Source organism: Sturnira hondurensis, unplaced genomic scaffold (genome assembly GCF_014824575.4).
Source record: "Sturnira hondurensis isolate 20B ecotype Veracruz unplaced genomic scaffold, ASM1482457v3 Scaffold0023817, whole genome shotgun sequence".
In the NCBI taxonomy this organism is placed as follows: domain Eukaryota; kingdom Metazoa; phylum Chordata; class Mammalia; order Chiroptera; family Phyllostomidae; genus Sturnira; species Sturnira hondurensis.
This window is the reverse complement of record NW_028096448.1, coordinates 8,379,796-8,390,479: the sequence shown is the minus strand read 5'-3', so window position 1 is coordinate 8,390,479 and position 10,684 is coordinate 8,379,796. Positions and strand designations below refer to the sequence as shown.

Here is a 10,684-nt window from a genome sequence, read left to right as displayed (position 1 = left end):
AACAAATTCTTAATTATAAATATTTTTATCATCTTCTGTTTTAATGTGTAGTTTCATCACAACTGATTCGCTTATTTCATCTCAATATTACATGGCAGTTTACATTTGTTGACGTGTATGTTTTAGACCTTCAACTAAGTCAAAAGCAGCTGAGAGGCAAGGCCAGCTCTTTGCTGCCTTTTGTTACTTTTTATGGGTCAGTGAGAGAACTATCCACATAGTAAGTGCTCACATGGCTACTCAGGAGGGTTGGCACAATCTGCTAGGATGACAGGCTAATGGAGAACTGTTTATAGGCCACCTGAAGATTGGGAGAAGGGTTGGAGGTCGTGGGATATCTGCTAGGTCAGCTAACATTCCAGGAAAGTTCTAGCCTACTCAGCAAAAAGCTTTAGGGAAAATCGCTAAACCTGTAACTTATTTACAAACTTGCTGGTGTTTTCTCAAGTGAGGAGGGTGGTGGGAAGGAGAGGTCACGGGGTCTGTGTGAGCCAGAACCAGAACTGTTATGTACCTGGTGAGTTGGGTCGCGTCCATGCTTCGGCTCCTGCTGGTTCTCGCTCTGCCCAGGGTTCGCCTCCAAGCTGAACCTCCCTTTTCTCTTTTCTAACTCTTTATTTTCTTTCTCAATCATTTCCTACAATCAGAATTTAAATACAGTCACATGTTATTATGACAATGAAGTTTTTGCCCCCTCTGCACACCAACTAATCATTATATTCACCCACATTGACCCAAATGTTTTTATTCTTGTAGGTCAGACCAGTTTTCCTTGGAAGTATGGCGTGACCCCCAAAGGCAAAAGTAAACTACCTGCTTGTTGATAACACTGTAAACAAGAAATAAGTCAATAGAAAAGTCAATTTTTACCAGATTTCTTTGTGGAGAGTCAGGTGCTTATTTATTCTGTGGAACAGCCAAACACTATGTAAGGTAAATAGGTACAAGGAAGGGTCCCATTCAACAATATGAATTTAGAAATTGCTATTATAATAATGTGACCAATATTGCTTATTTATCTTGGCAAATTTCATCTTAGAATAAAAATGTTGTTAGTGTAAAAATGATTCTTCATTTTGCTTCAATTGGAATATGATTAATGTTTTAATTTGTTGTTAATGAGACAGCAGTTTTATAATCCAGGTGTTCAGAAATCCATTATTTAATTTCTGAAAGGACATGAAATGATATCAGTGTTGCACTCCTCCTTCATTCTGCCACAGCCTGTGTCCTGAGCCCCAGGCTCCCACAGCTTATGTTGTCCTGCTGAACTGAACGAGAGTGGGTGTCATTTTATTAAAACCGCAGTTCTAAGATCTTTACCACAGATTTATAAGGGGCCTCTTTTTTCCTTGTAGGAGACCATTCTGCATGGCCTGGGCCCAGCCCCCAGTGACAAACATTTACTGCGAAGTACCTTCCTAATATCCATGCTAAACCTTCCAAGGACAAGTGTAACTGGTCAGCCACTTTTGCCTTTTCATTTACAAATATCCCTCTTCTGTGATGTGATTAGCGGCATTGGCTCCTTTGTTTTCTGTAAAAGGTAACCACCTAAAGCAATCTATGCATAGTAAATGAGGACCATCGTGTAATGTGCCAAGAAACCCAATAAAGGCTGGTCATTATGAGGGCGGAGGCTTTTGCTCCCCTTGAGAGAAAAGCCGTGCTGTCCCTTTTCCTCCACTGGACTTGGTAGTCCATGTGAATGTCTCATTTCACCCATAATGATGCGGACACTGTGGCTGGTGTCCCCATCAGCTGGCACCCATGAACAGGAACCCAGAGTTAGGAGCCATCATCGTTGTGGGCACCACACCAACTTGGTTGGAGTACGTAGGCATCAGCCCAGATAAGGGCCAAGGACCCGAATGCTTTTCGGGAATGTCATAGGGTGTTGGAAAAGAGTTTTTGTTGAGGGCAAAGGGGAACTAGCCAAAACATAGCTGTAAGGAAGCAAAAGGTGTTTTACTAACTAACGCAAAGAGGCTCTGGGACACACCCGAAGAGCGGGGTGTGTTCCAGGATGTGGTGTAAGAGCAACAAGGTTAGTCAGGCAGATAGCCATCTGGACAGTCACTAGGGAGGGAAATTTTACCCCTGTGCACGAGCTCAACTCACCAATAAGTAACCCTATTGTGCCCCTGAGCCAACCGCTAACCGCCACATCTGCTTCTGTATCCAGCTTGCTTGCAGGCCTCCATAAAACCCTAAGCCTGTAAGCGTTTGGCGCGACTCTCATTTGCAGCCCTTGCGGGCACCATGTTTCTGGACACTTTGGAGAGTTCACCCCTGCGCAGGTTAAACTTGGCCAATAAAGTAACATCTTTGGAACCCCGAAAGTCTCGGACATTTGTTCTCGCGGTTGGTGAATGCAACATTTGGAGGCCCCAGAGAGATTTCCCTTTGTGGAGTTTCGGTTTGGAAGACTGGACAGGCAGCCTGGGCTGAGTAAGTATTTGTGAGGATCCTCTTTTGGTTTTGGGAGATCTAGACCGTTTGGCCCTGAGGTGGTAGGCGAGACGTTGCCGGCAGTCCATCCAGGGGTTCCCAAGGGGGGGAACGCTCTCGGGAGTTGTGACTAGGTCACATTTGGTATTATTTTCGATTTTGCACTTGCTTCCGGTTTGCGCTGTGCCGCGCCGCGACCGTCTTAGAGTGATCGTATGCCTGAGAACCGCAATTCGCTTTCATGTGGGTGTGAGAGATGAGTGTGTGTTTTGGTGACTGGTTTCTTAACTCTTTTGATTTCAGCTCTCATTTTTGAGATCCCGAAGGTCATCCAATATATAAAGATGGGCCAGAGAGAGTCCGTGCCTGGGACCCCCCCTTGACTGCTTGCTAAAGAATTTTTCTGACTTCCAGAGGCGGGCAAGTGGCTACGGGGGACCTCCGCCGGACCCAGAGTTCCTCCGAACCCTTTGCCAGCTCGAGTGGCCCGCCTTTAATGTTGGCTGGCCCACAGAGGGCACCTTTGATCTGCCCACCCTGCTTGCCGTCCGGGCAACGGTTTATAGGGTACCCCACCCAGACCAATATTTGTACATAGACATCTGGGTGGACATTGCCACTGAGCGCCCAGGTTATATTAGAAGATGCATGCAGACAAACAGGAGGGGTAGGAGAGCAATATGTGTTACTAAGCCCAGGCCAGGAGTGGGGGGGATCTGGCAATGGTCACGCCCTGAGGAAACCGCTGGGTAAGCCCAGGCTTTACCCGGTGCTCCCAGGGCAGCCAGAAGACCCACTTGATCCTGTGAATGTTCCACCTCCCTACCCTCTCCCAGAAAAACCAGATTCCACCCACCCGGGAGGGGATAGAGTATTAAGTCCACCACATACCCACGGAGGCACACATTATGGGGAAGGCGCCGTAACCTCGGGCGGGGTGCACAGCCCTCCGGTGGGAGATAACGCTGCCTCCGCCATTTTGTTTCCGTGGGAAGCGCCGGCCATTTTGCCGCTGCAAGAGGCTCCCCCAGCCCCGGATGCGCCTCCGCACGCTCCTCTCCGGCTAATATATGTACCCTTTTCCACTAGTGATTTATATAATTGGAAGCACCAAAACCCCCCATTTTCGGAAAAGCCTCAAGGGTTAATCTCCCTCCTTGAAGACCGTTTTTAGAACCCACCAGCCCACGTGGGATGACTGTCAGCAAATCCTGCAGACCCTCTTCACATCAGAAGAAAGGGACAGGATTATTAGAGAGGCTGCAAAAGCTGTCATGGGAGAGGAAGGCGGCACAGCAGCGGGGAGGAAGGAGCTAGAAGATATCCTCCCCTCTCAGCCACCCGATTGGGACTCCAATTCCAGTGGGGAAAGGGATGCGCTCCTCCAATATCGCCGGGTTCTACTCAGGGGATTAAAAGCGGCAGCTAGGAAGCCCACCAACTTCAGCAAAGTCAGTGAAGTCATACAAGGACGAGAGGAGTCCCCTGCTGCCTTTCTAGAAAGACTTATGGAGGCTTATAGGGTATACACCCCCTTAGATCCAGAAGCTCAAGAAAACCTACGGAGCAGGAGTGACACTCCCCTTGCTGGAGGGACGAGAGACGCCGCTGCCGCCGTGCCCGCCCCCGAGCCTCCTCCGTGTGTCCGTGGCGTGGGCTGATCCCGCCGTGCGTTGGTGCGGGAGCTGGCAGCCTGCCCTCCGTGAGGGAGGGCTGCGAGTCCAACGCTTCTTGGATGAAAACCTCGTCTGGTTCCTCCCGCCCCTAGCCCCTGGGAGCCGCTGTGACAAGGCGAATTCTGCCTGGCGCCCAACCCCGCCCTAGGCCCTGCAGAGCCGCCGCCGGCAACAGGAGTTCCGCCCGGCCCCGCCCTTCGCCTCCACCGGTGATTTATGTAATTAGTAACATCGGAGCCCCTGGGCGGGGCTCGGGGAAGCTGCGGGAAAGCCTAATGCCTGTGTGTTATTTTCGGAACTCTGTGTTTTAAGTTTTGTTCTGTATCTGTATCTGAAAGAGAAGAGAAAGCCCACTAGCAGGCACCTAGAGCCCTCAGCCTAGCTGGCTTAGACCCAGACCAGACTGCCACAGGGCTTCAGAAACTCCCACTGCCCTCAGAGAGGCCCTGGCCAGAGATCATAAATCATTCACTGAAAAGGAGACTGGATGACCTTGGACAGATTTGCTGCTGCTGGCACTGCTTAGAATTAGGAATGCCCCTAAGTCTTCAGGAGACCTCCTCCCATCCTCAGAATAGATAAAGGGGGGAGATATAGCAGAAGACAAGCCCAGACAAGTCAGAGGGACTCATCCATTTGCTGAGCCACTAAGATAAAGAGGGGTAAACAACTAAGTAACTAAGGAGTAAGAACAAAAGAACGTTACCCTATTAGTAGCCCTGCCTGCTTTCTTGCTTCTGTAAACCTGCTTAGCTGTGTGCTGCTGCTGCTGTGTGGACCCTGCAGCAGTCAGATTCTCTGTGTAACTGGTTTTGATAAGACTGGCTCTAGTTTTGACGGTCATGAACTGAGGTCCAAGGCTGACCATCTGATTTATAAGGTGTTTGCAAGGTCTAAGCTTCAGAAAGGTGAAAAAAAAATGTCCCTGCAAATCTAGGGACTTTTAGCTGCCAGATACTGAGTTTAAGTACAGTCCTTCCCAGTGTGGGAAAGGAACAGTGATTAAAAGAGAATTATGGATAAATCTAGATAGGTAAAAAGGCTATAGAAGGTTTGTAGATATTGCAGAAGGTCTGTGGGAAGTTATAAAAATAAATAGAAATGTGAAAGTTTTAGAAAGAAATTATGTGATGTTAGTAATAAAAGGTATAAGGCATGGAGATGCATCTTGATGGGTATTAGGAGGAAAAAGATTTTCCTTCAAGTTTTGTGTTTTTCTCCCTACCTGATCCCTCCAGAATTTGGCATTCTGAAGGAATAAATGATAACAAAAGGTTTCTTTGCATAAAACCAATAAGACCAGTCATTAATAGTGGTTTTGTTAACCAGGACTTTGACTGGAATGTCACGCCTGAAGGAGGCATGTATGGGTTCTGGTCGTTACCAGAGAGCTCAGAGGAACTGGGATTGACCTGTGAAGCTAGCGAAAGCCCACAAAAAAAAAAACCTGGTACTTTGGTTGGTTGTGCAGTTCCAGCCAGCCTTTCCAGGGAAGGAACGAAGGTTGTCTTCCTGAAAGATGGCTAAAAGGAACCTATAGGCACAATGGAGGCTCAAGGATTTGAGTAAAACGACTAGTACAGGCGAAGCCAGATGGAGGATGTGTGGCTCTGCTTCTGTGCCCTGAGGGGCAGACTGAGAAGTCAATCTGAAGGTTCCCTGTGTGAGTTCCAGCAAAGCGGATTTGAAGATCATAAGTGATCCAGGCTGCTCTTGGTGTGTTTATGCAAATAAACAGTCAAAATCAAAAGTGGAACCTAAAGTAGTCCTTATAATAACAGTGAGGGTGATCTTAAGGAGAAAAATTACAGTTCTAGGAAAATCACTATGCTCAGTATTAGATATCAGAATGGCGCAGCTAACTGTCTTAAATTTTCATTTAAGAGTTGAAACCAGGTTTGTGATGTCACCAAAGATGTACAATTTACAGGTGCAAAGGACCTGTCAAATTGCCACTGTTAAATGTCATTTCAGGAAGGACCTTGCAATAGAATGTCATCCCAAAAGACAGTCTCACAGGCACAGCAACTGGTTTGGGAATTATTGTGTGAATTAATCTGTGTGTTCTTCTGTTTACATAGGCCGTATGCCTATGACCTGCCTAATCTGTCACCTCCAGAATATGACCTGATCAGAAGGCCAACGGTCCAGTAATGCCAGCCTTTGGACACTAAGCCTGCGACTTCCTGGTGACAGCCAAATGACCAGGACCCTGTAAGGTCCTTCCCCTTGCAGGAAGGACTCCCTCTGTGCTGCACCCACCTCCTCCTCTTTCAGGGTACCCCTGACCCAAGGATAGGTATGACGACGTCCATGTCCAGCCTGAAGTAGTTATAAGAAGATGAGACCTTCGTCCATTGTCCTTTATATGATTCCAGAAAGAGAAAGGAATCTCAGAACCCCTCCTAATAGTTAATCACAGGAGGAGAAAAATAATGAAAGTGGCTTAGTTGAAGAAAGCTTACAATGCATAAATAGACTTGACTATGGCCCAGGGCCAGGACAGGAGTGTCCTCCTAGTGGCAGGACACTCTTCTCTCCTTCCTAGCCCCCGTCCTAGGACCCCTGATCATCCCAAATAAAGAAAAGTCAAAGGTTTGACATACCCCCAAAGGAAATGGGGGAATGTTGAGGGCAAAGGGGAACCAGCCAAAACATAGCTGTAAGGAAGCAAAAGGTGTTTTACTAACTAACGCAAAGAGGCTCCGGGACACACCCAAAGAGCGGGGTGTGTTCCAGGATGTGGTGTAAGAGCAACAAGGTTAGTCAGGCAGATAGCCATCTGGACAGTCACTAGGGAGGGAAATTTTGCCCCTGTGCATGAGCTCAACTGACCAATCAGGTAAAGGAGCACTAGCCAGTGCAGCCCCTGTGCACAAGCTCAACTGACCAATCAAGTAAAGGAGCACGAGCCAGTGCACGAGCTCAACTCACCAATAATAAGTAACCCTATTGTGCCCCTGAGCCAACCGCTAACCACCACATCTACTTTTGTATCCAGCTTGCTTGCGCCTCCATAAAACCCTAAGCCTGTAAGCGTTTGGCGCGACTCTCATTTGCAGCCCTTGCGGGCACCGTGTCTCAGGACACTTTGGAGAGTTCACCCCTGCGCAGGTTAAACTTGGCCAATAAAGTAACATCTTTGGAACCCCGAAAGTCTCCGACATTTGTTCTCGCGGTTGGTGAATGCAACATTTTCTTCCTAGGTCTCTCTTGTGACCACTTTGCAACTGTACCTTCTTTAGGAAGCAGGAGCCTTGCTCCCACTCCCAAGCTTTTGCCGGGAGGCAACCCCAAACTAGGTCTTTGCTTGGGAGAAAGAGCGAGGATTTTCCATTTAATCAGCTTTAAAAACATCAACTAGTTACAGGACAGTTTACAGGCATCTCAGCAAATTCTTTCTTTTAAGCCGCCTCTTACGGCCCCTTCAATTTTGCCTTTCCTTCCATCTGCCTGCATAAGGATTTAAAGATGCACATGGAGAAAAGGCAAAATCGAGACTGGTTTTGTAATCGCTTGCTTGTGTTGGGGGGAATTTCAGAAAATGGTTCTTTTATTTGTTAAAAATTTTCTTTGAAGGTTTCTGCGAATTCTCAATTATGGGGAATGGGCTCTCTAAAGAACAAGAGCAATGCTTTAGGTTCAGCAGCATTTTGGAGCTGCTGAATGTCTCCTAGATTAGGTATCTTTTAGTTTGGGGAATATGGAACAAAAGGGACCCACACGTACTACCTAGGCTCTGCTGGTGGTTCCCAGCAGGGGCCCCAAGTCTCCTGGCCAGTCAGGTGAGCTCAACAGCGGCGTGGGTGTGCATGTGCTCGCAGCAGGGCTGCAGCTGCTGGCGCGTGCACGGTCGAGGTGAGTTGAGTGGGGCTGGGTGTCTGTGTGGGGGACTGGCAGGGGCACAGGGGGAAGATTGGTTTCCCTCACCACCCTTTCTCCTCAGTGTGTGCAGGGGCAGACCCTTCCCTGCACCCAGCGCTGGGTGCAGTCCCGGACATGGCGGCACAGTTGCGATTGGCCGGTTGCAGTGGCGAGAGCCTCTAGTCCCAGGAGGCTAGTACTTGGGAGGCTGAGGCAGGAGGATCGCTTGAGTCAGTTCTGGGTTGCAGCGTGCTATTCCAATTGGGTGTCTGCACTAAGTTCGGCATCCATATGGTAGAGAGTCGGGGTTCATCAGGTTACCTAAAAAGGGGTGAACCAGCCCAAATCGGAAACAGAGAAGGTCAAAACTCCAATTTTTAAAAAGTAAATGTATTTTCCAATAGAGAAAAAACTGTTTCTGAAAGTTATGAGTGTGTTCATAAGTTTGTCCATCTAAAGCATGCTATAAGTGGGATGGGGGGGTGTGACGAGTTAAAGAAATATTAAGAATCCTCCTTGTTTATGCCAGAGCCATGATCTTTATTGTAAAAATGAAATATAGGTATACTGTCTCCCAGGGAGAACTAGCCCTTCTCCACGGAAGTCAAAATACCATTTTTTAGCTCAGTGCCTATAAACACTGATGGTTTCCTTGGGGAAGAACTGGCTATTCTCCCAGAGGGAACCGTTAGTCAGTCGAGTCACAAAAGGCCCTCGGTGTGCAACAGTTTTTGTCTAAAACATATTTTTTCAGAGCACCTCCCCAGCATCTTTCCCACTTTTCTTGAAAAGTCTGAATGTAGGAACTACCACATCCTGAGAACAACAGGGCCATTAACTTGCTGCTTAAACTCATGGCAGCTAGCAGAAACAGCAGGGGGCCTGTCTTTCCAAGCCCTTACCAAGGCACCCCCATTTACAGGAGTTAATCCTCGAGGACTAAATTCTCAAATAATTTGGCAAACAGATGCCACTGATTACACTCCCTTTGGAAAATTCAAATACAATCATATTCCTATTGATACTCACTCTGTTGCCCTACATGCATCTGCTTTAACAGGAGAATCTGCTAAAACTATACAAGCCCATTGGCTTGAGGCCTTTAGTCATTTAGGATGGCCTCAGCAAATTAAAACTGATCATGGCCCTGTATACCTTGTCCATTCTAATCAGGGTTTTCGTCAGCATTGAAGTATCCAACATAAAGCAGGAATACCCTAAATTCCAACTGGTCAGGCAATTGTAGAGTGGGCTCATCATACTTTTAGAAATCTTCTTAAAAAGCAGAAAAAGGGGAGTCGTGAATCCTTCCCCCCCAATTTGGTTATGTTAGACCTGTTTACCTATAATTTTCTAAATTGTGATGAATCATTCTGTACTCCAATTGAGAAACATTTTCAGAAGAAAGAGCCAAAGTCGTCTTATCCTTAGGTTTTATACAGAGATTTGCTCTTGGCAAGGCCCTGTAGATCTCTCAACTTGGGGAAGAGAGTATGTTTGTGTTTCCATCCCTACAGGTCCTATCTGGCTACCAGCCAAAAGAGTAAAGTCTTATCATGAGCAGGACAGACACCAAGCTCTGCTACCTGAAGCCGAGAACCAATGGACTGACAGACCAGATGGCCCAGCTGACCCTGAACAACCAGAAGGAAAATGGACACCCACACCATCACCCATGGGCCTGGGTCTGCCAATGGAGAAGAATGGGGCCTGCCCCAAAGACAGGGGCCAAGGCTCAAATGCCTGCTGCAAAGGGCAACAACCCCTTAGTGCCCCATGGTGTTCAGTGGTTGAACCCTAAAAACTATTTCAAAGGACTGAATTTACAAGTTTGGGTCCTAGCAGCCCTTGGATGCCCCTTTGTCTAAACCCTTAGTTGTGCTTTATGATGTATATATATGGAGGATGTTTTCTTGAGATCGCATTCAGGAACAGCAAATAGTAGGTTTCACAGGCTTAACAGCTACAATTGCATTTACAATAGAAAAAGGAGGGAGATTAGATGTTGGGAACCTCCCTGCCTGGTTTCAGGAGCTGTAACCCCCATGGCTAAGGCTGAGTAAGAGCCCAAGGGACCTGCTTCATCTGTGTCTGTTCTGCCATGAGGACCTGAGCCACTGAGGAGACAAAGCTTATCTTCCTGGCAGGAGCACCGCCTCTGCCCACTTCACTTCACCCTGCCTGGCCCCCAGTCCTTCTTTGGTTAGCCAGTGACTGGTAAGATCCCTCAAAAAAGGGGTGATCTAAGACGCACAATCATGTGGAGGCCTTCAGGGAAGGACTTGGGGGGCTGTANGTGGGCTCATCATACTTTTAGAAATCTTCTTAAAAAGCAGAAAAAGGGGAGTCGTGAATCCTTCCCCCCCAATTTGGTTATGTTAGACCTGTTTACCTATAATTTTCTAAATTGTGATGAATCACTCTGTACTCCAATTGAGAAACATTTTCAGAAGAAAGAGCCAAAGTCATCTTATCCTTAGGTTTTATACAGAGATTTGCTCTTGGCAAGGCCCTGTAGATCTCTCAACTTGGGGAAGAGAGTATGTTTGTGTTTCCATCCCTACAGGTCCTATCTGGCTACCAGCCAAAAGAGTAAAGTCTTATCATGAGCAGGACAGACACCAAGCTCTGCTACCTGAAGCCGAGAACCAATGGACTGACAGACCAGATGGCCCAGCTGACCCTGAACAACC

At 47.4% G+C, this 10,684-nt stretch overlaps 1 long non-coding RNA gene across 1 annotated transcript; it reads left to right on the top strand.

Annotated features, from left to right (window-relative positions):
* Positions 1–442: 442 nt before the first annotated feature.
* On the top strand, positions 443–9,798 carry LOC118981169 (uncharacterized). Its single transcript, XR_005065284.1, has 3 exons — positions 443–517; positions 757–933; positions 9,509–9,798. It is a non-coding gene; the product is annotated as an uncharacterized LOC118981169 (long non-coding RNA).
* Positions 9,799–10,684: the final 886 nt, after the last annotated feature.